The sequence below is a fragment of the Plecotus auritus genome (genome assembly GCF_963455305.1).
Source record: "Plecotus auritus genome assembly, chromosome: 2".
In the NCBI taxonomy this organism is placed as follows: Eukaryota; Metazoa; Chordata; class Mammalia; order Chiroptera; family Vespertilionidae; genus Plecotus; species Plecotus auritus.
The window spans coordinates 1,954,765-1,982,248 of NC_137771.1; positions in this window are offsets into that span (position 1 = coordinate 1,954,765).

Genomic DNA, 27,484 nt, shown 5'->3' on the forward strand with positions numbered 1-27,484 from the left:
TCCCACCTCCATCATAGCCCCGCCCACCTCCGTCTAAGCTCCTCCCACCTCCATCATAGCCTCGTCCACCTCCATCCCAGCTGACCTCCCTCCTGGTTCTTGGACCCTGTTCTGTGGGTCCCACACCAATGCCTGACCTGGAGGGCGGGGAATTGGGGGCACCCATCAGGCCCTCCACCTCCTCCCGAAAGCCACTTTCATCTGGTATAAGCAGCCCCAGCCTCCACGCGCGGCTTAGTTACTGAGTTGTCGGGGCGTGAAGATGTTTTTCTAGTCTTTGCTGCCTGGATGCCCTGGGAAGTGCATTGATCACTGATTCATTCGGACTGAAGATGCGCTTCAGCGGGGGCTGTGAGGGGGGCAGCGCGGGGTGGGGGTGCCGGCACCCTCCCTCGGCCAGCACGTGCCCGCCAGAGGGACCCCAGGCCTCGGCCTTCAGCAGTGGCTCTTCCCACACACACTCCCAAGTCACTTCCGGTGCAGGAGTGACAGGCGGGGCTGGGGCGGGGCTCCTGGGTGGATTTCCGGCTCTGCCCCTCACCCGTGGAGAAACCTTGGAAGCTGGCCCCCCCTCTCCCAGGTGCCACGGCTTCCCAGCCACACCGGGAGGGGGTACCTGGTGGCACTTACACTCCAGCTTGTCACTCTTCTGTATGGACCGTGTGTGTGTGTGTGTGTGTGTGTGTGTGTGTGTGTGCAGTTAGTTCTCACTAACCCCTCCTGGGGGACGACATTTCATCATTCCCACCTTTCCGACGAAGACACGGAGGTTCTGAGGGGCCCCCTGTGCACGGGAGAACGAGGTCAGCCCCTGCCAGGGAGAGACAGTGACGCGAGTCTCACAGCCCAAGCGCTTGGCTCGTCCTGGTGTCGGCTCCGTGCACCGTGCGAGCTGAGATCCTCCAGCCCCACTGTGTGTGTGTGAGGCCGGAGGGGAGGCCAGGCAGGCCCGCCCCACGGAAGCCAGGGCTCAGCGCATCGGGGTCCTGCTGCCGGGGGGCCCTCCCCGAGGAGTCTCTCCTGCGGGGCATCCTCTGTGCGCTTCCGGCCCAGCGGCCGTCCCTGCTAGTCAGATGCGGGCCTCGCTGAGGCTGGCAGTGCCAGCTGGTCGTGGGGGGCGGTCACCATGGGACCCCGCAGGTGCTCACCTCAGCCTGTTCCAAGAGCAGATTTTCTCTGATGACTTGGGTGCAGGCGGAGACCTGGGCTTTGCTTTTTTAAAAAAAATATTTTTATTGATTTCAGAGAGGAAGGGAGAGGGAGCGAGAGAGAGAAACATCAATGACGAGAGAGAATCATGGATCGGCTGCCTCCTGCACGCCCCCCACTGGGGATGGAGCCCGCACCCAGGCCTGTGCCCTGACCGGGAATCAAACCGTAACCTCCTGGTTCACAGGTCGACGTTCAACCCCTGAGCCCCGCCACCCGGGCAGACGCGGCCTTTCGATGCCAATTTCAGAGCTTCCCCTTAGTCAGCTCCTCCGAAGACGCGAGCCCCGGACGAAACCCTCTGTGTTAACGAGCCGCCCCAGGCTTTCCCTCATCCGGTGTCACGCTAACCCACGCCCCCATTTACCTTCGGGGAAACCGAGGCACTGCCACGCCCCATAACTCGCCGGGGGCCGGGAATCTCGCCGTGCGCGCGTCAGGTTCGCACTGAGGGGCCGGCCGGGCCCGCGACTCGCTGCCTCCCTCGTGGCTCCGTGACAGCTCACGGCCGGGAGGAGCTCCAGGCGACAGGACCTCCTGGTTTAACACAGCGCTGCCGTCCCCGGCGACAGGATCGGTTCTGTTAGGATGAATGTTATCGGGGAAATGGGAGGACGTGAGCCCGGGTCCCCAAGTCGATGGCACGCTGGGCCGGTGGGGACGCGGTGGCCTCTTCCTGCCGCGTGCCAGGTGGGAGCACGGGAGTGAGAGCTGGGGGACAGCGTGAGCTATGGGGTGCCCTCCCAGGGCCCCACGGTTTCAGGTTGTGTTTACAGGATAGCGTCCAGGCCGCAGAGCTGGGTCCCCGAGTCCTCCATGCACCGGGCAGGCCACGGTCCCAAAGGCGGGAGATGCGCCTGGGGGTGAACCGAGCGTTCCCGCAGGGTGAGGGGAGCTGGGGAGACATAGGGCCTGGCGGCTGGCTAAGATGCTCTGGCAGCCTCCCCCACGGAGACCCCTCACGTCTCACCCCCCTGCAGTGGGGGCGGAGAGGGGGGGCTGTGGGCACGTCTTACCATGTCCCGAAGTTAGAGGATTTGGAGAGCCTGGGAGGGCCATCGAAACAAGGATTTATTACCTCCGAGCTTTCCTCTACAGCAGTGGTTCTCAACCTTCCTGAGGCCGCGACCCCTTAATACAGCTCCTCATGTGGTGGGGACCCCCAACCATAACATTATTTTTGTTGCTACTTCATAACTGTCATTTTGCTACTGTTATGAATCATAATGTAAATATCTGTGTTTTCCGATGGTCTTAGGCGACCCTGCTAGCGGTTCGTGACCCACAGGTTGAGAACAGCTGCTGTAGAGCCTAAGACCAGCAGAAAACACAGATATTTACATTACGATTCATAACAGTAGCAAAATGACAGTTATGAAGTAGCAACGAAAATAATGTTATGGTTGGGGGTCCCCACAACATGAGGAGCTGTATTAAAGGGTCGCGGCCTCAGGAAGGTTGAGAACCACTGCTCTACAGTTTACAAAAGATTGCCCTGAATGTGGGCCTGCCCAGGGGGAAGGTTTGTCTCTTAATTGGTCCTGAGACCCAGGAGGTGTTGGGGGAAGCCAGTCTTCTGATTGGAGGGACCAGCTGTCAATCCGTGTGTACTGGGCCCCTGTGGGCTGGGCTGTGGTCCTCAGGCCTCCCCTCGGGGCACCGCTGGCCCTGGTTTCTCCCACGATAGACAGGATGGTAGCAGCCACCGGGCCTCCTTTGGTTCCGAGGTCCTGGGTGCGGGCGGGCCTTTTCATGTCGCAAACCCGCTCCCGTGCCGTGGACAGTGTTCCTCAGGGCTGCTTAAGCCCAGGACCCTTCTGGCAGATACACACCGCATGGTGCGGCCCATCGCCCCCGGCCCGTCCCCTCACGGCCCTCTCTGGGTCAGGCCGCATGGGGACCCACTGTCTCCCGGGTTTCTTCTGGAGAAAAGGACTTCAATGAGCGATGTTGCCTTTCAGCCATTCACTAGGTGAGCCCGAGTGGGTTTCTCCTATAATAATCGGAGTGGGTTCCTCCTATAATAATCGGAGTGGGTTTCTCCTATAATAATAATCACGATGCTATTGGCAAGCTATGCCGACGCACCAGGCCGTGGGGGGAGAGCCCGCCGCGCCACACCTGACCTGACCCGCATCAGGCCCCGCGGCCCTTCCTCGGCGCAGCCTGTGTGTCCTTCTGGACGGACCCACGGCGCAGGGATGTCCACGCAGTAGCTGTACCCGGGGCCCCGCGCTCCTGGCACACAGCGCCCACGGGCCCGAGGCAGGCAGGACCGCTGTGTCTTCGCTCCTGCTCCGCCGAGCGCCGGGCACACCAGCCGTGCCCGTGCCTATGGAGCCACCCGTTGCGTCCTCCTCCCATGGCTGTGCTGGCCGAGCGCTAGGAGCTGGCGGCTGACACCACGGAAATGAGTCCCAGTTCCGGAGGCCAGAGCCCGAAACCCGGGCCCAGGGGGAGCCTGCAGCCTGCGATCCCGGCGCCGCCCCAGTCTCTGCTGCATCCTCACACGGACTCGCCCCTCCGTGTGTCTGTCTGGGTCCCAGTTTCCCTCTTCCCGTAAGGGTACCGTTAGCGGTTAGGTGCGCTCCCAGGCCCGGTGGGACTCATCGTACCTGCTGACATCTGCAGAGACCCCGTTTCTACATAAGGGCGCGTGCACTGGTGCCGGGGTTCGGGCTGGGACAAGTCCTTGCTTTCACTTACTTGTTACTCCTCACCTGATGAGATTGTCCCATTGATGTTTTAAAAATATATTTTATTGATTTTTTACAGAGAGGAAGGGAGCGGGATAGAGAGTTAGAAACATCGATGAGAGAGAAACATCCATCAGCTGCCTCCTGCACACCCCCTATTGGGGATGTGGCTGCAACCAAGGTACGTGCCCTTGACCGGAATCGAACCCTGGACCCTTCAGTCCACAGGCCGACACTCTATCCACTGAGCCAAACCGGTTAGGGCTTTCCCATAGATTTTAGAGAGAGCGGAAGGGAGGGGGAGAGACAGAGAGAGAGGAACATCGATCTGAGAGAGACACATCGATTGCTTGCCTCCCATATGTGCCCCGACCAGGGCCAGGGATCCAGCCTGCAACCGAGGTACATGCCCTTGATAGGAATTGAATCTGGGACCCTTCAGTCCGAGGGCCGGTGCTCTATCCACTGACCCACACAGTTAGGGCTGTAACCAGTCCTTCTGAGGACACAATTCAACCCACAACCCGGAAGGACGCACACGTGGCCGGAAGAGGGAGGCTGGCGTTGCAGCCAGGCGCCTGCCGTGTGTTGAAAGGAAGGGTTCGGGGTGAGCAACCCTGAGGGCTGACACAGCGCTTCCATCTCCGCCACCATGTCCTCGACGGCGAGACGGGGACGAGGATGCTACACACAAAAATAGCCGGCAGTGACCAGCAATGGCCCCGTGTCAGGCACTGAGCGAAGTGCTTTAGGGGGACCACTCCCTGGGCCCCATGGCTGCCCGACCGTGGAGTCGTTCACTCGCCCACTTCCTTCTTCAAAATCCATGCAGCGCCGTCCTCCCTGGCACCGGTGCTGGGTGGGATGGGAGCGCCGACGAGCCCGGAGTCCAACCTTGTCACGTTTTCCTCCTCTGCCCCGTCTCTCTCACTCCCATCATCACCGCGTTCCTCCTCCATCAATTCTGTCACCCGCCAATGCCATGGCTGTCCTCTGCCCGGCCATTTGATTACCTGCCATCAAGAGAAGGTCAAAGGCAGTAACCCCCGATTTCAGACAAATCAAAACCCTTCCTCTGAAAAGGCAAAGGATAACATTCAAATAAAACTAAAAAGTCGGCAGAATATTTTTGAGAGAACCGCGACCTTTCCGTCTGACCTCTCGGTGAGCAAATCCAACGATGCAATTATGTCTCCCCCGAACTTGAGTGGCTTGGAGTCTTAACGCGTTAGATTTGGTTTAACGCAGAGAACAGCTTTATGACACGAATTAGTGTCCCCAGGGGAGGGAGTGTCATGGGAGGGCAGGGCCTCCCTCCAGCGACTGGAGATCCCCACGAACACAGCCAGTACCTGGAGTTGCTGGAAGGCTCTGGGGTGGGGGCTGGGCAGACAAGGACCCGAACATCCACCAACTGTCCCTGAGGGTTTGTTTCAGTCTCAACTTTAAATTATTCCATTGATTGGCTTGGCTGACTCACCAATCTGTCATCGCTCAGCCACACATTTTCAGAACATTCTTTTTTTGTGTGTGTGTGAGGTATAATTGATATACAAAAAATTGCACACTTTCAGTATATGCGTTTTAATGAACTTGGACATATGCAAACACCCCTGATTCCCGCAAAGCACTAAATATATTCATCACCTTCACACGCATGCGATTTTGGTAAGAACATACAATAGAGTATTGTTAAGGGTAGTTATTCTGCATGTAAAACACGGGGGTAGGTGATGAGGGTAGAAGGTCAGCTCTCAAGAAGCTTCTGGAATCATAGGTGGTGTCGCTGGGGTGGGATCAAGGGCCGTGAGCTGCAGAGCAGGAGTAGCTCTCGAAGCTGACACAGTAACCATCGCTGATACAGTTGCCCTTGCTGATACAGTCACCATCACTGATACAGTCACCATCGCTGATACAGTCTCCTCACGGATACAGTCACTGTCACTGATACAGTCACTGTCACTGATACAGTCACCATCGCTGACACAGTCTCCATCGCTGATACAGTCACCATCGCTGATACAGTCACCATCGCTGATACAGTCACCGTCGCTGACACAGTCTCCATTGCTGATACAGTCACCATCGCTGACACAGTCTCCATTGCTGATACAGTCACCATCGCTGACACAGTCTCCATTGCTGATACAGTCACCATCGCTGACACAGTCTCCATTGCTGATACAGTCACCATCACTGACACAGTCTCCTCACAGATACAGTCTCCTCACAGATACAGTCACCATCACTGATACAGTCACCATCGCTGATACAGTCTCCATTGCTGATACAGTCACCATCACTGATACAGTCACCATCGCTGACACATCTCCTCACGGATACAGTCACTGTCACTGATACAGTTTCCCTCACTGATGCTCCAGGCGCTTGGGTCTTGGAGCTCAGCTCTGGCACCTCAGGGAGTCAAGGTGGACCCCTGGAAAGGCCGTCAGACCTGAGCTGTTTGTTAGGGATGGCGAGGCCCCCAACGGCCCCCCTTCCCACTGATGGAGTCCCTGCTTGTGTGGCTTCAACTCTACTTATTTTTAAAATTTTATTTATTTATAATTTACAATTACATTTGAAATTCTATATTATTCTACACTAGTGGCCCGGTGCACGAAATTCGTGCATGGGGGTGTGTGTCCCTCAGCCCAGCCTGCACCCTCTCCAATCTGGGACCCCTCGAGGGATGTCGACTGCCCATTTAGGCCCGATCCTACCAGGCAGTCGGATATCCCTCTCACAATCCAGGACTGCTGGCTCCCAATTGCTCGCCTGCCTGCCTTCCTGATTGCCCCTAACCACTTCCCTGCCAGCCTGATTGATGCCTAACTGCTCCCCTGCCAGCCTGATTGCCCCTAACTGCCCTCCCCTGCAGGCCTGGTCACCCCCCACTGCCTTTCCCTGCAGGCCTGGTACCCCCCAACTGCTCTCCCCTGCAGGCCTGGGTCCCCCCCCTCAACTGCCCTTCCCTGCAGGCCCAGTTGCCCCCAACTTCCCTCCTCTGCTGGCCTGGTCACCCCTAACTGCCCTCCCCTGCAGGCTTGATCGCCCCCAACTGCCCTCCCTTGCAGGCCTGGTCCTTCCCAACTGCCCTCCCCTGCTGGCCATCTTGTGGTGGCCATCTTGTGTCCACATGGGGCATCCATCTTTGACCACATGGGGGCAGCCATCTTGTGTGTTGGAGTGATGGTCAATTTGCATATTGCTCTTTTATTAGATAAGATAGAGGCCTAGTGCACGGGTGGGTGCTGGATGGTTTACCCTGAAGGGTGTCCCAGATCAGGGTGGGGGTTCCCTTGGGGTGTGGGGTGGCCTGGGCGAGGGGCCTGTGGTGGTTTGCAGGCCGGCCACGCCCCCCCTGGCGACCCAAGCGGAGGCCCTGGTATCTGGGATTTATTTATCTTTTATAATTGAAACTTTGTAGCCTTGAGCAAAGGCCAGGGCTGGCCAGAGCAGGCAGAAAGCTTGGCTTCCTCCATCGCCAGGGAAACCCAAGCCTCCTGCTCGTTCCGTGGTCGGCTGCCATCTTGGTTGGGTTAATTTGCAAACTTGCTCCTGATTGGCTGGTGGGCGTGGCTTGTGGGTGTAGCGGAGTGATGGTTAATTTGCATGTTTCTCTTTCATTACTGTAGATTAGTTTCAGGTCTACAGCACAGTGGTGGGACATTTATAGAATTTAACTGTGTTTATAATTCATGCTCCTCCCTCCCCTGTTCCCACCTGGAGCCGACTCCTCTCCGACAACGTCCGGCATGTGCACCTTACCCTGGGTGTCCCACCGGCAGCGGCCCGGCCCCGATGGCTGCTCTGAGGGCAGCGTCTGCGCACCTCGCTCGCCTGTGATCTCAGGGGACGCTTGAGGTCCAGGGGAGGCCAGTGGTCTTTGTTCCCTTTGGAGCTGGGATTAGAAAAGACGGCGGAGGTGGGAGGGCTGCCAGCTGCTGTTGCCATGGACACGGGTGGCTGAGGGGATCCGAAAACCATCAGCTAGTCTGTGAGCCACAGGGAGAAGCCGGGGACTCCATTCTCAGGGGTGCTGTGGGGAGCCTGAGAGATGGGGGACGTGAGCTGGGGTCCCCGGCAGGTTCAGAAAGGAGGGGGGCACCTCGGCCTGAGCCAGGGCCTGGCTCCCCCAGGCTGGGACGGGTGGGCGGTGTTCTGCAGGGCGGGGGGCGGGATGTCCCACTGCGGCCCCAGAGCTGCAGTGCACGTGGCGTGGCTTGGAGGGGAACCCCAGGAGCAGGAGGCAGATTCCCAAGGCTCCTGAGTGCCGAGTGCGGAGGGGCCGGTCCCCAAACACTTTGTGTTGACCGGGCGGCAGGGGCGTTAATGGGAAGACAGCGGCTGTCCGCAGTGTGGCTGCTTCCTTCTTCCTGGTCACGCCCCGAAGCCCACAGGAAGGGGTCCCCTGGCGGCCATTTAATGACCTGTACCTGAGGTCACCTGGGAAGTGGGCCCCAACCATGGACGGCCCCGTCGTCCCATCTCACTGAGAAACAGAAACTCTTTTAAAAAACGATGTTTTATTGATTTCAGAGAGGAAGGGAGAGGGAGAGAGAGAGAGAAACATCCATGATGAGACAGAGTCATGGATCGGCTGCCTCCTGCACGCCCCACATTGGGGATCGAGCCCACAACCTGGGCATGTGCCCTTGACCGGAATCAAACCCGGGACCCTTCAGTTCACAGGCCGACGCTCTATCCACTGAGCCACACTGGCTAGGGTGGACATAAAAACTCTTGATGAAGACAAGATTGGACTTCTCCATGGCGGGATGGATGGAGATGGGACGTTAGGGCGGTGACTGTGGAAGGTGGGGAGGGGTGAAGCGGAGTGGGTGGGGTCTGGGGGTGGCTCTGAAGTTAGGGGAGTCCGACCTCAGCTCTGGCAGGTGGCCCACAGCCTCCAGCACTCTCGCCTGGTCTCACCCAGGTCTTGGCCACCCCAGATCCATTCTTGTCCAAGCTGGTGAGGAGTTCCCTTGTGGAAACCATCAGCGTGTAGCACACGTGGGCCCCTACCCGCGGGCGCCAGGGTAGGCTGGCATGCGGAGCCGGCGGCGGCAGGAGTGGGTTCTCTCCGTAGGGTAGCTGTGAAAGGAGTTAGCGCTGCGGGGAGGGGCCAGGTACCCTGGAACCTCTCGTACTATTCCTGCAGCTTCCTGTGAGCGTGTCATGATGTCAAACGTAAATGTAATTTAATAATTTAACACTTAATACACCCTTTAGCATTTAATGCATTTCCTTAACTCAATTTAATTGATATTAAGATGAAAATGGATTTAATATAATAATAAATCCATATAAATATAAGTAGCAATAAACAAATGCTTGCAGGTGGTTTAAAGATTTAGATTGTGTACTGGTAAAGGTTTTAGATGATTTCCATCCCTAATTATAAAAAACTAGAGGCCTGGTGCATGGAATTCATGCACTCGGGGTGGGGGGGAGGGGGAGTTCCTCAGCCCAGCCTGTGCCCTCTCCCAGTCCAGGAGCCCTTGGGGGTGTCCGACTGCCGCGGAGGCGGGAGAGGCTCCTGCCACTACCGCTGCGCTTGCCGGCCATGAGCCCGGCTCAGGGCTTCTGGCTGAGCGGCGCTCCCCCTGTGGGAACACACTGACCACCAGGGGGCAGCTCCTGCATTGAGCATCTACCCCCTAGTGGTCAGTGCACGTCATAGCGACCAGTTGTTCCACCATTCAGTCGATTTGCATATTAGCCTTTTATTATATAGGATAAATAACAAAGGAGGTGCCAAATCCACCCAATGATGGCGACTTTCCCCGATGCTGAGGAGCGGGCCAGGTGCTGGGCCAGCTGGCGGCGTGGGAGGGGAAGGGCTCTGTGCCAGGGAGGGGGGGCCGGGGAGGTGCTGGGTGAGGCCGGGTGTCCATGACTCCCTCCCGCCTTTATTTCCACCGCTGTCCTTGAACCTGGGTCATCCTTTAGCTCTAAATTCGAGGGCCCCCATGGCTTCCCCTTTGGGGGGGTTCCGGGCCAGAGGCACCTTCCAGCCTCAGACACAGGACATGCCCACAGCCCCCTGACCTCGCAGGGGGCGCCCTCCAGCCGCCTCCCGAGTCCGTGGCCGTCTCCTCTTCATGAGAGCTCTCATCCAGCCCCGAGGGAAACGTAAGCTCTGCGTGGACAGCCATTTTAACAGCGGCGAAGCTGCCATGGGCAGCCGTGATGCAGCGAGGTATTTCACGGCTTGTTTTCTTTGCAGCCATCCCGAAGGGCACCTAAAGTCACGGGACAGCCCGGTTCCTGCCACCTTTGGGCCCCATTTTAATTTCATTTTTTAAAAATATATTTTTATTGATTTCAGAGAGGAAGGGAGAGGGAGAGATAGAAACATCAACGATGAGAGAGAATTCTTGATCGGCCCACAACCTGGGCATGTGTCCTTGACTGGAATCGAACCCGGGACCCTTCAGTCCACAGGACGATGCTCTATCCACTGAGCCACACGGGCCAGGGCTGGGCCCCATTTTAGACGTCACAGCGTGACTCACTTGTTTTCAGAAGTGCCAGCCCGGAGGGACACGGCTGCCTTTGGGCGTCTGTTACAGGAGAGGGGATGTCTGCGCTGGGTCCTGAGGAGTGAAATCTGGTCCCAGGGGAGAGCCGGGAGGGCTGGGAGGGCTGCGAGGCCGGGATGCTCCGACAGCAGAGCCCGCTCAGCCCTCATCTGTGACCTTGTTGGTGCCTCCTCATCCCGGGCCATGATGGACATGGTGGTTGACAGCCGCCTTCGGGGCCCCTGCCCCAGGAGAGGGTGTTGCAGAGGGAGGGAGAGCGGTCTTCCTGGGATGAGGCTCTCTGCAAGGCACTCGAAGGTCTGGGGCGTGAATGAGGGTCCCCACCCACTGGGCGCCCTTTCGGACTCTGGGACTTGCTTTGTCCTCAGGAAAGCGGGCGGGTGGCCATTGGCCAGCGGAGTTGATCTGGAAGGAAACGAGCCTGTGCCGTGTGCTTGGGGTCTAGCAGGAAAGAGCCCTCGGGGGCTGCGGGGGCAGCTGCCTGTCTCCGGCTCTCATCAGCCAGAGCTCAGCACAGAGGCGTCAGGCTGGAGATGCACAGCTCTCGCTGCGTGAGGAATCATGGGGCGTGGGGGCAGCTCCAGAGAGTTACGGAGAAGAAGCCGTTCCCATTTCAACATTGGGAGAAAAGCAGGTCCTAGAAACTCAACAGGCCGGAAAGCATTTGAGCCGGAGTGCCTGAATCTGGCTGCTCACGTCTCACTGTGTTCCCTACTGGTGGGTCCCACCGTGCTCCATACTGGTTGGTTCTACTGTGTGCTACACGGTCAGTCTCAATGTGCTCCATACTGGTCGGTCCTACTGTGTTCCATACTGGTCGGTCCTACCATGTTTCATACTGGTCAGTCCTACTGTGCTCCATACCGGTCGGTCCTACTGTGCTCCATACTGGTCAGTCCTGTGTTCCATACTGGTCGGTCCTACCATATTTCATACTGGTCAGTCCTACTGTGCTCCATACTGGTCAGTCCTACTGTGCTCCATACTGGTCAGTCCTACTGTGCTCCATACTGGTCGGTCCTACTGTGTTCCATACTGGTCGGTCCTACTGTGCTCCGTACTGGTCGGTCCTACTGTGCTCCATACTGGTCGGTCTCACTGTGTTCCCTACTGGGTTGGGCATATTTGCGATGCCTTGGGGTGTCTGGGACACTTAACACCATCATTTACACATCCAACAGGCTCTGAAGAGGCTGTGCAACAGCAGTGTTCGCCTGGAAAAGGAGAGGTGGGGAGTGGCTGCCTTTGAATGTTGGAGGGTGAAGATGGGAAACAGCTGGGTTCCCTTCGTGACCTCAGAGGCAGGACTGAGGTTTCAGAGAAACTGGTTTTCTTCTGATAAAAGGCAGGCGTTCCTCGAAGTGTGAGGTATTCAGAGAGGGAATGGGCCACCCCGCGGGGCAGTGGGCGTCCCGGGGAGGCTGGCTGGGCGTGCTAAGACCCGGTGGATGCTGGATGGGGCCGAGGGGTTTGGGTTAAACGGTGCCCAAGCTACACAGGGAGATCTGAGGTCGAGGAGCACGGGCGCAGGAGACTCTGTCTCATGCTTTTGTAAGGGCAGCGCTAGCATTTCCCCGCGGGAGCCCAGTACGTGACCCAGTTCCCGCCTCACTGCCGGCTGGTCGCTGCTGTCCTGTCGCACTGCATTGGGGCCGCAGAGGATGATCATGTGGTGACGAAACTCAGCCGTTAGCCAGGTGCTCTCTCCCAGGGGACCAGGCTCGGCCCTCTGTGGAGCTAACGCCCCATCTGGACTCAGACCCCTGCCTTCATGGTGGGGGGGGGGGGCAGGGTTCCTCTGAGAAGAGCTATTCACTGTTTTCAGCACCGAATTCACCACTTGGTAAAGTTCAGCGAGTCCAGGAGCCACGTGGAGAATCCTGTCTTGGATCCTGGGCTTGGGGCACTTTGTCCCACACCTGCGTGCCCCTGCCCGCTAGGGGGGCTGAGCGAGGGAGAAGGGGGCGTGGTCTAAGTCCCTCCATCATCCCCACCAGGTGGGTCAGTAGCCTGTGCTGTGAAAGAAGTCATGTCCCTGAGTTTGATCGTCTGGCAAGAGAAGTGGGTCTGTGCTGTTCCGTGACGGGGTGATCGCTCGGGAAGGCCCAGGCCCCTCACGACGGAGGCAGAGTGGGGGAAGCAGGAACCCTGGCCACTGGTCCTGTCCGCACTCTCCGCGGCAGGGGCGTGTGACCGCTGGCTCCCGGCACCGCGCACCTGCCTATCATCGCTGCGGCCTCGGGCACATTCCGTTCTCTGCAGGGGCCGCCCTGCTGCTCAGCCGCCTCGGCCAGCTCTTTTGTTCTCAGTGCTTTTCTTTTGCTTTCTCTGTGGGCAGCATGATTCTCCACGGCCTTTGATGAGAGCAGAAGAGAGAGGCACCAATTAAATAAGATAGAGATTCTCTTGTCCAACCTCCGACCTCGACTCTGGAATCAACAGATCCGTTGCTTAGCCTGGCCGGTGTGTGGTTGAGTCTTGACCATGAGTCAAGAGGTCACTGGCTGGATTCCTGGTCAGGGCACATGCCCGGGTTGTGGGCTTGATCCCCGGTAGGGATGGGCAGGAGGCAGCTGATCAGTGTTTCTATCTCTCTATCCCTCTCCCTTCCTCTCTCTTTAAAATCAGTAAAAACATACAACAAAACAAATTTGCTGCTTTGTAAAGCTTTCCTAACACGCAGGGATGGTACACATATTTGCAGACTCCAGGTGTGAGATCTTAAAGGGTGTCTGTTTTGGTTTTGCAAAAATGCCTAGTTAAAATGGCATATTTTCTTTCTCAATTTAAGCCTAGATGAGTGACTTGTAGACATTAAAAAAAACACACACACAATGATATTCCTTTATTTTTCTAAACAAAAATTGTCATGGAATCACAATATATAAAACAGGCAAAAATGACTTATCCTGACCGGGTAGGGGCAAGGTCCAGGTACCCAGCCCTGGGCATTCAGGGCAGCGCCTGAGACAAACTTGGAAGCCTGCCACTCCGAATACAGGGGAGCAATGCATGGGGCTTGTTCCAGGCAGGAGCCTTCCAGTGGCTCTGGACTTCCCATAAGCGTTTACAGCCCAATCTATTCATTTAACAGACGTTTATTGGCTGTCCACCATATGTCAGGGTTTGTTAGGTATTTGGAATACTTCAATGGATGCGAAAAACAAGGTCCCTGCTCTATAGGGCTCAGCGGTTAGTGAGTGACACAGGCATTTTGTGGTAAGTGCTGCAGGAACTAAACAGCCTGACGTGACTGAGAGGGGACAGGCTGCTTTAGGAAGGCGGTCCTCGCCGACGGCCGGTTGGAACTGGACGGGGGCTTTCTCTCCCAGGCTCACCTGCTTTCCTGAGCCACGATGTCATCTAAGCCAGTGGTCGGCAAACTCATTAGTCAACAGAGCCAAATATCAACAGTACAACGATGGAAATTTCTTTTGAGAGCCAAATTTTTAAAACTTAAACTTCTTCTAACACCACTTCTTCAAAATAGACTCGCCCAGGCCGTGGTATTTTGTGGAAGAGCCACACTCAAGGGGCCAAAGAGCCGCATGTGGCTCGCGAGCCGCGGTTTGCCGACCACGGATCTAGGCTAAAGGGAATCCCAGCACTGCCTGAGAGGAGGCCCTCAACGGGGTCCTGTCCAACAACTCCTGGGAAGATGCACGCCCCAGAGATGCAAGATGCAGGCAAATTTGGGAGCAGAGAGATCTTCTGGCAAGGATGGACAGAGGAGTGAGAATGGGTAAAACATCAGCCTTTTCTTTCTTTTTAAAAAAATGTATTGATTGGGGGGGGGGAGAGAGAGAGAGAGAGAGAGAGAGAGAGAGATTTGTTGTTCCACTTACTTAAGCATTTATTGGTTGATTCTTTTATGTGATAGGGATTGAATCTGCAACCTTGGCGTATTGGGACAACACTCTAACTAACCGAGCTGTCTGGACAGAGCCATCAGTCTCTTCTTTTTTTTTTTAAAAAATGTTCTTATTGATTTTAGAGAGGAAAGGAGAGGGAGAGAGAGAGATAGAAACATCAACGATGAGAATCATTGATCGGCTGCCTCCTGTACGCCCCCTCCTGGGAATTGAGCACGCAACCCAGGCATGTGCCGTCGACCAGAATCGAACCCGGGACCCTCCAGTCCCTCAGGCCTACAGACTCTTCTTGAAAAGGGCGGACATCATTGGGACATTTGTGAGTGACGCTTGAGGGTCATGGCACGCTTAGCCCTTCTCTCCTGGCACATGTACGCTGTTTATGGGGGATCAATACATTCTTGATTTGGGTCCAGGAAGACTCTTAGGGCGGCTTTATAGCTACCACAGCATCTGGAAAACCAAAGGGAGAGGTTAACGAGAGGCAGCCCTGCCAACACCAGCCGAGCCGGGAACCAACTGCCCTCATCCCCTACCTGTCCTTCAGGACCACGGAGAGCACCCCAGGCCACTGGGTGGGCCAAAGGCGGTCATGTGTCATTCTTCAGGACCACGGAGAGCGCCCCAGGCTTCCCGGTGGGCCAAAGGCGGTCACATAACCTTCTTCAGCACCACGGAGAGCACCAGGCCTCTGGCGCGGGCCAAAGGCGGTCACGTGTCCTTCAGGACCACGGAGAGCACCCCACCCCCTCATCCCAGGCCTCTGGTGGAGCAAAGGCAGTTGGCCTCCAGGGTGACCCTAGTACAGCAAAGCATGAGGAGTTACAAGAAGATGGAGAAGAGAAACTGTCCTTCTCACATCATTCCCAACAACCATGCTCACGCCATACCTGGACGACCACGCCCCAAGCAACGGAAGAGTCCACTATTGAACAAACACAAGCAACAGCTGTTCACACCTGAGGATATTCCCCATTCGTCTTTAGAGAGAGAGGGAGGGAGAGGGAGAGACGCAGAGAAGCATCCATGTGAGAGAGACCAGGGCTGGAGAACCTACACGTCCAGCGACGTGCCCTAGACTGGAATTGAAACCGGGACCCTTCAGTCCATGGGCCGATGCTCTATCCACTGAGCCACACCGGCGAGGGTAAAAAGTCTGTTTTGTGTTTTTTTTAAAATCTGAAACACTGGCCCTTCCTGGGTCTTGAGCCTTCCGGCCTTGACACTGGAACTACGCAGGGGTCCTGGGTCTGCAGCTTGCCCACTCGCCCTGCACAGCCTGGGACATGTCAGCCTCCATCGTCACGCGGGCCAAGTCCGTACAATAAATCTCTTCCTGCTTACGTCGGTGTGGACATATGCATCCTGCAGGGTGTGCTTCACTGGAGAGCCCTGAGTGACCCAGGCTTTGTTCCCGGCAGGAGGCTCCGTCCGGTCCTCACTGTGCAGTCAGAGACGGAAGCGCCGGCTTGATGACTTACTGATACAAAGCACCCTTTTGCATCGTGGGGTCGGCCACACCACCATTTGGTGGTCTCAGGAAAGCCTGGGTTTTCGAGATGGGATTTTTGGAATTGGGAGAGCGGCGGGCACTCGGAGCGGAGCGCCAGAGGTAAAGCCTGGGGGACCTCCGTGGGAGGCGCTGCCGCCCGCGAGCCAGGGGCCGTCTTTGGTTCCAGCTCTCCCAAATGCCAGCCAGATGGTGCGCGATTTGCACATGATTTCCCAGGCCTCCCCTCATTTGGCCAAACGGATGCTTGGCGGCCAGGGTGCTGGCCACGAGGAAGCCGAGTTGCGGCTGGCTGGCATGCTCTCCGCTCCCCTCGGCCTTGTTAGAGTGATGGCTCCAGCCGCTGTCCACGTATTACAGGCCCCATAAAGCAGGCCTGATTACACAGTTATGTTAGCTCGCTGACACGGAACGGCAGCCGACCCGGGATCCATCAGTGCCGCGCAGGCTCTCCAGGCCCAATGGCCGCCTCGAGGAACATTGGACAGCCCGCCGGCCCCGGGTATTACACGGACAAAAGCCATTTCTGTTCCTGAGAGACTTCCTCATCCTGCACTTAAGGACTTTAATGGGTTTGTGGTGACATTTCTATTTTAATTTGCTAATTATTATTGCTCAAATTGAGAGGCAGCTCCAGATTTATTGCATTTCACAGTCTGTTGTGTTCCACATACAGCTGTGAATCTAACAGACAGGAATGCAGCCTGCCCGGCTCTGCGCGCGTTAACCCGCTGGGCACCGGGCGCCCCGTGCCAGGTGAGGCCTGGCTCCTGCGGGCTGCGGGGTGCAGGGAGCCCATCGGACCTGCTGACAAACACCTCCACCGCCCCTGGCCGGGTGGCTTCGGAGAGGACACTGGCGAGGTGCAGAGAGAGCCTTCCCCCTGGGGGTGCTTGCCCCGCGGGGCCCGCAGACGGATCTCCTCCATCTCTCCCAGGCACTGCCGGCTGCCAGGTGGCGCAACGCCAGCAAGCCGCTGGGCACGGTGCTCCCGCACCACGGAGCACCTTCTTCAGGACCACGGGAGCCTTGTGCAGGGCCTTCTCCCCCGGCTGCGCCCTGAATCACCGAAGCTGCCCCCTGCTCTGCCTGTGGGTGAGGGTGCCTGAACCCCCACTTTCAGACCTCTGGCGAACTTGGTTCTCTGACCAGCAACGGGGGATTGGGTCCTAACGGAGAACCCTGGAAATGACCAGAAGCCCGTGCTTTGTTTCCTGAGTCCCCTGGGGGCCTGGCTCCGCTCCTGGGGCTCCAGCTCTGCCTTTGACCTTGGACTCAGATGAACCCGGCTGAGCGCTGCCTGCAGGCCCCCGGGTTCCCCTGGGCTGGACCCAGCTCCGGCTCCAAGGGGCTCACGCTGGGGAGGAAATGGACTTACCTGAGCCCTGGGCTACTTATTGAGGAGACGGCCTGACCCCAGGGCCTGCCTCTTGTGTCTGCTCCCCACTCCCTCTGCACCCACCTCGGACCCCCGCTCTGGGGCCCCACCGTGGTAACCAAAACCACAGAAAGCACAGCCGCAGCGAAGGGGAACGACCCGCCGTTTTCTGGATGAGCGGTTTGCCGCGTGCGGTCCCGGGGGGCGTCTCCGCACAGGCTGGGGGGCGGTGGGCAGAGCGGGCCATGTGGGGCTCGCTGAGGCTCCGGCTGCAGGATGTGGGCAGGGAGGTTCCCAGGCCATCGGCTGCTCCCCATCATTTGGCTCCTCCGTTCGGTTCGCTGGTCCGTGACGGTGCCGTGGGGGCCTGGGCCCCGTTGTTTCTCGGGGAGAACTTCTCGGGAGTCGGCGCTGTGTGGCCTTGGGCAGACTCCGTCCGTCCTGGTGGCCTTTCCCTGGTTAGGAGGGTCAGGCCGCCTGTGGACGGGCTTCCAGGGGCCCTGTGGCTGGGGCTGCGGCTCCCTGGCGTCCCCATCACGCCCTCCCGGAGGCCCTGCCCCTGAGGTCTGGGGGTGGCTGAGCTGTGCAGGCAGACGCCCCGAGCCTGCCCCGGGTGGCTCTCCCTGGGGCATCTCCTCCCCCCACTCCTGGTTCCCCCTCTTCAGCAGACAGACATGGGGTAGATGTCCTCGCGGCCGCCTGCAGCTCCTCTTCCCACATGGCGGCGGCCCGCCCTCACTTCCTCTGAGGGGACGCAGTGCCCTGCCATTGCCACGCCCGTGGGAAAGGCTCCTTCCCTCGCGGCGGACGGTCTGGGGTCCCGCCGCTTACAGAGCGCCCCTCCTGCCCCTTCCTCTCGGGCTGGTCTCTCTCCATCTCCTGCTCGGGCTCCTCATGTCCATGTGGCTCAGCGTCCCCTCTGTGCTCTGTCCTAACATTGCCCGGTGGCCAGCGTCCAGCAGTGTCCCCAGCCGGTTCCTCCGGCTCCTGACCAGCTTCCTCCTCCGCCTTCCCCTCCTTCCCCCCCTGAGCAGCCGTCACGGACCCAGAGCCTGCGTGTGGCCCGAGCCGGGCTCCCAGAGGCTGGTCCCCCGGGTGGAACCGTCCCAGCCTGTGTGACCCCGGAGGGAACGTCCCTGCAGGCGCTTCATCACCGAGGGAACGGGACCTTCAGGCGAGGCAGCAGCGGGCTAGAGGGCAGGAGGGGTTTGTCCTCCAAACCCAGGACCCCAGGAGCCGGGGCAGGTGACTCGGCCAAGGAACCCTCGGCCACGCAGGGCATCCAGCTCCCGACTCACCTCCTGGGGCCTCAGCAGAGTCAGCGATGGCATTTCCACGCCACCAGCAGGGCTGCAGAGTCTGGCTCCCGGCCTCCTTTCCCGTGGCCTGAGAGCCACCTGCGTCGCCTGCTGCCGTCACCACCGCCAATGCTGCCGCCTTACATTTACTCAGCGTGCGCGCGCCTACCACACGCACGCTCTGCACACACACACACACACACACACACTCACACACACACTCACACACACTCACACACACACACACACTCACACACACACACACTCACACACACATACACTCACACACACACACATACTCTCATACACACACACACTCACACACACATACACACACTCACACACACACACTCACACACACACACACACACTCACACACTCACACACACACACTCACATACACACACACACTCACACACACACACACTCACACACACACACTCAGACACACACACACTCACACACACACACACACACACTCACACACTCACACACATACTCTCATACACACACTCACACACACACACTCACATACACACACTCACACACACACACTCACACACACACACTCACATACACACACACACTCACACACACACACACACTCACACACACACACACTCACACACACACACACTCACACACACACACACACTCACACACACACACTCACACACACACACACACTCTCACACACACACATCACACACACACTCACACACACACACACACGCTTCCTCAGTGAGGCCTCACATGACTTTCACCTCCAGATGCCGGGACGAGAGGCGGCGAGGCGTGGACGTGGCTCGGGCCACACGGGCGGCCAAGTATGGGCCTGTCTCCCTTTGGTGACTCAGGCTGGGAGACAGAGGGGTCCTTCGGCGCACAGCCCCACTTCCTGGAGATGGGCCCTTCCCAGCGCCTTCCACCGCGATTCCTGTGGCGGGGGGAGGGGCCGAGAGGACTCCTGGCCACACCTCAGGGTGGCAGGGGTGGTGGCGGTGCGTGATGGAGGCGGGAAGTCCCTTTCTCACGCACAAAACATAAAACCAGCCCAGTGCGCACGCCCGTGGTAGCCCCCCTCCCCGGCCAATTAAAGCGCCGCGGTCTCTCCTCCCTCGTTTGGATCAGGAGGAACTGCGGGGCGTCTGCTTTCCCAGGTGCTTTCTGCAAAATAACAAGGCTGTTTATCAACATCGCCAAGGCGGGGAGAGCGAGGCGGCGGCCGTTTCTATAGTAACTGCCAGGGAGGATGTGGGCACAGCTGGCGAAACCTGGGCCCCTCCCCGCTCCCCTCCCCACCCCCAATCCCCGGGGGCAGCCTGGGGGCCCAGCCCAGTGACGCGGTCCCTAGGTGCTGCCTCACCGTGGTTCGCCTCCGGTGGATGGCGGGGACGTGAGAGTTGGGTAAAGGCAGCGTCTGATGAGAAGGGACGTGGTTTTAGGCTCGCGGGCCGCGTGGCAGCTCCGACGTCCTGGCTGTGGGTGTGCAGCCTGTTGGCGGGGGAACCAGAGCCCCCATGGCGGGTGCGCGGGAAACGGCGAGGCCGCTCCGGACCAGAGGCTCACCAGGGCCTGGAACCAGGAGTCCACCCAGGAACCAGGAGGTCATGGTCCGATTCCCGGTCAGGGCACAGGCCCGGGTTACGGGCTCCATCCCCGGTGTGGGGCGTGCAGGAGGCAGCCGTCCATGACCCTCTCTCATCGTGGATGTTTCTCTCTCTCTCCCTCTCCCTTCCTCTCTGACACCAATAAAAGTCGATTAAAAAAAAGAGATGAGCCCCTCAAACACCACGAGCGGGCTTTCTTCGCGGATTCCTGCCTGGCCCGTCCCCATGGCCGCCGCGCCCTGTGCCCACAGCCCCTCGGCCTCCCCCGCTGCCCTGGGCACGCTGATCCCACTGCTCCAGGGATGGCGCCTCTGGTCCTTTCTCCGCCCGCCCACCCCGCCTCCAAGGCTCAGCCAAGCCCCGCCCCCTTTGTGAGGCCTCCTGGTTGGTCCGAAGCCTGTCACTCTCCTCCTCAGATTGTCCATTGCTCCTGAGCCAGGGCTGTGTCCCTGCCCAGGCCCCCTCCTGTGCTGTCCCCGCCAGAGCTGGCGTGTGCTTGGGGCTCAGCACACGGTTAACAGTTTTTATCTTTGTTAATCCTCACCCGAGGCTATTTTCCCATTGATTTCTATGTTTATTTATTTATTTTTTTAAAAATATATTTTTATTGATGTCAGAGAGGAAGGGAGAGGGAGACAGAAACATCAATGATGAGAGAGAACCATGCATCGGCTGCCTCCTGCACGCCCCACACTGGGGATCAAGCCTGCAGCCCAGGCCTGTGCCCTTGACCAGAACTGAACCCGGGACCCTGCCGTCCGCAGGCCGACGCTCTATCCACTGAGCCGCACCGGCCAGGGCCGTGGTTAATGATGTGATTCACTGTCACCTGGAGGAGAAGACACCGTCCCAGCCCTGGGCCAGGGCAGCAGTGACAGACAAAGCGAGGAGCCTGCTTCCTCTTGGGGCCCCGGGCCGAGGGCTAGCTCACCAGTCGCCATGGGCTGGGCCACGCTTGCTCAGAGAAGCCCCTCTCTCCTGCAGGGGGCTCCTCGCTGCCTGAACCCCGCAGACTCTGGCCTGGCCTGGGCCTGGGGGATGCTCCAAATACAGAAGCCCCACGGGTGCCGCCCTGCAGGTCCATCCTTCGAAGGCGGTGGTCAGGGCAGGGGACCCCGTGATGGCGCTTTGCCCGTCTGCCCTTCTTCCCTGCCCTGGGCCCCTGGGCCCTCCCTTCTCTCTCAGACAACTGGGCGTTCTATCCTGACTTCCGCCGAGAGAACGTGTCCGCTGAGCGTGCGACTCATTTGCGTTTTAATTCCCTGACCCAGCAGCCAGGGAACGCTCGGTCGCCTGCTCTCAGTCTGGGGCGTCTTAAGGGGTCTCCCAGGGAAAGCATTGGGGGTTCAGGGCTCAGGAGGGGAGACTTTGAGGGAGACCCGCGTGGAGAGCCTCCCTCATTCTCAGGCCGCGGAGACGCCAGTCAGCGGGTCCCCTCCTGAGCCCCTCCCTGCCGACTTCCAAACACTCTGTGTTTTGTTTTTTAAAATATTTGTTATTAGTTTCAGAGAGGGAGGGAGAGGGAGAGAGGGAGAGAAACATCAATGATGAGAGAGGGTCACTGATTGGCTGCCTCCTGCACGCCCCACACTGGGGATGGAGATCACGACTAGAATAGAACCTGGATCCTGCTGTCCGCAGGCCGACGCTCTATCCACTGAGCCACACCGGCCAGGGCCCCAGCACTGTTCTTTATCGCAAGTTGGGGCTCTTTTTCCCAGATGCAATATTTCGCAGCCTTCAGTACGTGAAGCGGGTGGGAGGGGACCCCTCAGCACGACAGGAAGTTCCTACTCCAGCTCAGGCCGCTGCCTGAGAAGGTACAAAACCGGGGAAGTGGCAGGGACGCAGCGGTCAGGGCAGGGACACGGAGGCGTTTTTCTCAGCAGCGCCGGCGCCGGCAGACGAGGTCACCCGTGGGGCGGGCACCGTTGATAACTTGCCTGGATGCACGTAGTGACGCAGCCGGCGGGGACAGGACGCGCTCGCTCTTCGCCGCAGTAGGTGAACCCGGGCCCCTGCCCGCCGACTGGCCAGCCGGCAGCTCGGAAAGCACGGCCCGCCCCTTCTCAAGGGACCGCGGTAACCGGGCGAGGTGCTCTGAGCACAGGGCGGTAAAGCCAGAAACCAACCCGCTAACGAGAACAAGCAAACCTTCGCTGCTTCGCAATGAAGCCCCCCGCCCCCGAGGAGCCCGGGGCCCACAAGAAGTCACAGGGGAACGGGCAGGGAGAGGGTATTTTTAGCGAAATGGTAATGAAGACACATCCCAGTGTGCGCCCCGCGCAGGCGGCCGGGAAGGGGCTGCAGCAGGGGAGTGTGTAGTCCGGTGTAGGGACAGAAAGGCCGGGAGATCAATAGCTGCATTTCCCTTGGAAGAAGCCAGAAGGAGAAAACGAAGGCCCGTCCGAAGGAGACGGGAGGGGAGGTGTCATGAAGACAAAAGCGTCAGGAAATGGAACGGGAGGAGGACACGAGAGAACAGGGAGATGGTGAAGGAATGAGGCGGATCAGAACAGAAGAGACGGCGCGGAGGCAGGAAAAGGCTCGGGAGGGCGCCGCGGGGCAGACGTGCAGGCGGCGTCTACACGCCAAGGCCCGGTGTGCAGACGCTGCTGCCGATCGCGTCCCGGGCCCACGGCGGATCCTGACAACTCGATAGGGGCGAGAAGACAACCGGTAAGCGGGTGGAAGATCTGAACGGACGCCTCCCCGCAGACGACATTCCCAAGGCAAATAAGCCCGAGAGAAGAGGCTCAAGAGCCTTAGACAGAAAATCGGAAACGGAGATGGCGGGGGACACGCCGCTCCCCGCCCGCCAGACCCGCTGCGGTGAGACAGGCTCCGCACCCGAGGGCTGGCGAGGACGAGGGCGCCTCGGACCCCAGTGGGGCGGCCCAGGTGACCACGACAGGGGAGGCACCAGCGCTGCTCCCCACTGACAGCGAGGACTTCCTTTGCTATTATTTATTTATTTATTTATTTATTTATTTATATTTTTATTGATTTCAGGGAGGAAGGGAGAGGGAGGGGGAGAGATAGAAGCATCAGTGATGAGAGAGAATCACAGTCTGGCTGCCTCCTGCACGCCCCACCCTGGGGATCGAGCCTGCATCTTGGGCGTGTGTCCTGACTGGGAGTCGAACCTGGGACCCTTCAGGCCATAGGCTGGTGCTCTCTCCGCAGAGCCTATCCAGTGAGGCCGCAAAGAGGGCTCTCGGAGGGGCTCTGTCTAAAGCCCCCCCGATGGGTACACGGCGGCGATGCGCAGGCGGGTGGAGGGCTTGGCAACTCCGGCCTGTGGGTTTGTGCCATGTCGTTGAGTATTTCCCTTCCATCTGTGCGACACGGAGTTCAACTCGCTCCTTTGCTGGAGGGAGGGAGAGAAGCATCGATCGGGAGATAAGAGATGATCTCTGGCATAAACTGTTACATAGAAAACAGTCCAGGCGTGAACCGTGTGCATGTTTGCTACCTTTTAAGTACAACCAATAAAAACGGTTACAGCTTAAGGGACAGACAGAGGTAGAGGAAGGGATGGGGTGAAAAGTGATACTTTTTTGAATTTATCTCCTTTCTACTTTGGTGCAATGGATACAGTTACACTTAAAAGTAGAGAATCACACATGAAAACCCCGTGAGAAGTGAAAACTGGAAATAAAAGGAAAGAATTGCACAGCATTGCCGTAGCTGGACTCTGTAGTTGATCGTCGTTGATACATCTACACCAATAAAAGAGTAAGATGCAAATTGACTGTACCTTCGTGATGTCCACCAGCCAATCAGGAGTGAGTATGCAAATTGACCCAACAAAGATAGCGGGTTAATTTGCATATGCAGGCACTGCCCCAGCCGCTCCAGGCCTCTGGGCAGCGTGGGAAGGCGGAAAGGCGGCTCCGGCTGGAGCAAAGGCGGTGCCAGCAGCGAGGGGAAGGAAGGCCCATTCTTGCATGAATCTTCGTGCATCGGGCCTCCAGTCTATACTAATAAAAGGGTAATATGCTAATTAGACCGGACATCTTCCAGGCGTCCTTCCAGACAAAGCCATGGTGGCGTGGTCCAAGGCAGAGATGGTTAGGGGTGATCAGGCCGGCAGGGGAGGGCAGTTAGGGGCAATCAGGCTGGCAGGGGGGGGCAGTTAGGGGCATCAGGCTGTCAGGGGGGAGCAGTTAGGGGCATCAGGCTGGCAGGCAAGCGGTTAGGAGCCAGCGGTCCTGGATTGCGAGAGGGATGTCCCCCAAGGGGTCCCGGATTAGAGAGGTGCAGGCCGGGCTGAAGGACACCTCCTGTCCCCCGTGCATGAATTTTGTGCACCGGGCTTCTAGTAGTTAATAATGCTGCAGAGTGTACTGGGAAGTGGCTAAGAGCAGTGACATTACATATTCTCACCAAAAGGTGTGTGACACGTTGAAGGTGCTAAGTTAGGCCATGGTGGGACTCATTTGGCCATATCTCCCTGCACCAGGTCAGCACGTGCTCACCTGGACCTCACACAGTAACCTGGGCCCGTTATGTCTCCGCACAGATGGGGGGAGGGGGGACCACACACACAGTGGAAACAGGTTCTTCTGTTACTCTAGAACACGTGCTGAGGTGCACATCTTTAGTCGGCATGTGGACACGCTCACGGTTCAAGTGGTGCTGCAAGGGAATCAGGGACTTCCTTTCGAAAGTCTCGTCATGTTCAGTACTATGGGTGTTCCCCTTTATTTCATTTATTTATTTTTTAAAATAATTATTTAATTGATTTCAGAGAGGAAGGGAGAGGGAGAAAGATAGAAGCATCAATGATGAGAGAGAATCATGGATCAGCTGCCTCCTGCACGCCCCCTACTGGGGATCGAGCCTGCAACCCGGGCCTGTGCCCTTATCCAGAATCGAACCCGGGACCCTTCAGTCCACAGGCCGACCCTCTATCCACTGAGCCACACCAGCCAGGGCAAACACAGTTTTTAAAGTCCCCCTTTGCCAACTCAAGATGCTTTCATCAAACAGGCGCCGAGGCTGACAGACAGATCCGTGCTCCTTGTGTTCAGAGCACAGGTGGACGGGGAGCCCCCAGGTTCTCAGGGAGCAGGGACAGCGTCTCCGGTGGGGGGGGCAGCGCCACCCGCATCCCTCGCCAAGGGGTTCCGACTCCGGGATGGGACTCACCGAGGAGTCTCATGAAGCCTGGCGGTGCGGGAGCTGGCGGGTGGGCCCTGGGTGTGTGCTCCCCTCACGTAGGACAGCAGAGCCCTCCCCCCGTCAGCCACACCTAAGCCACCCCCGAGTGATGCTGCGGGCACAGGGAGTGATGCTGCCGGGAGGAGGGGCCTGCCAGCCAGGAACCGGGCTGCCGGTCTGTGAGGTGTGAGACTCTCCACTTAGCACCTCGGCGGATGCGCTGATTGTTCATGATCTCTAAAAGCTGTTCCAGCGTAAGCACAGGGACATGGTGTCTGATCGTTTTGGGAATCCGTGAGTGGGCTCGGAGGGGCCTCAAGCTCCGTGGTCGCTTCTCTCCCCGGGACCCTCGTCTCTCTCTGCCGTGGTCATGGCTCTGAGCTCTGAACTACCCAGGAGGCCCCTGGGAAAGGAGTGCATGGCTGTAAGGCCCCTAAGGCCAAGGATGGCCATGCCGTTGGTGTCCAGGGACGCGGCTGGGACTGGGGGTGCGGCGATCAGCGAGTGGCTGAGCGGATGGATGAGTGGGTGAGCGCCCGTCACGCCTGGTGCCCTCACAGTGCACCCCGTGAGGGAAGGTCGCCTGGGCCTTGCCTTTATTTATTTATTTTGAAAAGTTTTACTTTTTATTATTAAACTAGAGGCCCGGCGCATGAATTTGTGCACGGATGGGGTCCCTCAGCCTGGCCGGCGATCGGGGCTGTCTGGCCCAGTCCCGATCGGGGCCAATGGGGTCGGCTGGCCGGGGGAAGGGACTGTGGGAGGTTGGCCAGCTGCAGGAGGTTGGCTGTGGGAGTACACTGACCGCCAGGGGCCAGCTCCTGCATTGAGCATCTGCCCCCTGGTGGTCAGTGCACGTCATAGCGACCGGCCAGTCGTCCGGTCGGCTGGTCGTAATGGTTGCTTAGGCTTATATATATATATAGCTCGATTGTGGTGACATGAGTCAAAGGAACATACAGGTTTCAGGTGTGGGTTTCTATGTGACAAGGTCTGTGTATTGCACCGTGCGCCCCCCACCCAAAGTCACATCTTCTCCTGTCCCCTCATATTAGGACCCCTCCTCCCCCCACCCCCGTCCCTCTGGCAGCCACCGCCCTGCCGTCTGTGTGCACGAGTTTCAGTTTTATATCCCACCTGCGAGCGGAATCATAGGGTTCTTGGCGTTTCCCGACCGAGCATACCGTTCCCCAGGTCCATCCGTGTGGTGGAGATGGCGCGACTCCATCCTTGCTCGTGGCTGAGGACCATCCCGCTGTGTCGATGGCCCACGTCTTCACCCGGCCTCCATCACCGGGCACTTCGGCTGTTTCCACGTCTTGGCCGCCGTGAATAATGCTGCAGGGGACATGGGGGTGCGTATGTCTTTGCGAAGACATGATTTCCCGTGTGTCGGGTGTATCCCCAGGAGAGCGATGGCTGGGTCGTACGGTAGCTCTAGTCTCCGTTTTCTGAGGGATGGCTGTACCGTCTCCACTCCCGCCAGCAGTGACGAGGGCCCTTCCTCTCACGGCCTCTCTGCTCTCGCTCCTGTTTGTCTTGCTGATTCCGGCCTCTCCTTGGCTCTGGCGGACCACAGTGACCCCGCCAGCCCTCCCCTGTCGGCACCCTTGGCCTGACGGCTGAACCTGGAGGAAGCGGTTTTGGGGTTTTGCTTCTCTGAGACGGGTGTCTCCTGGCAGCGGGCTCACGGTTGGCAGGTGCGGGCAGGGAGTGGAGTCAGGGTCCCCTCACTTCTGCTCCCCGAAAGCCCGGGTCCCTGTGGACCTGGCCAGCCTGCCCTGAGGCCTCTCTGGCAGGGTCCGCCCAGAGGATTGGACCTGTCAGGGCCCATCAGCGCAGGCTGGTGTCCGGCGGTGGATTGAATTTGCAAGATAATCGGTTATTGATTGGAAGGGTGCGCCGTGGCCCGCCTGCTTCTGGGGAGACGGACCACTTCTCTCTCTGGGGTGTTCACTCATCGGAGCAAAGCGGCCATGGCTTTCGCCTGGACAGTCAGGCGGCTCTGAGAGCGGCCGAGTGGGCTGAGCCAGCCACCCTCCCCACCGAACCCAGGGCTTGGGGGGAGCAGGAGGGAGGGGACCCTGACTCCACTCCCTGCCCGCACCTGCCAACCGTGAGCCCCCCCCCCCGGCCCCCAGAGCCTGTCAGCTGACCTCACTGGGCAGCAGGGACTTGGCAGGTGGACGAGGTTACG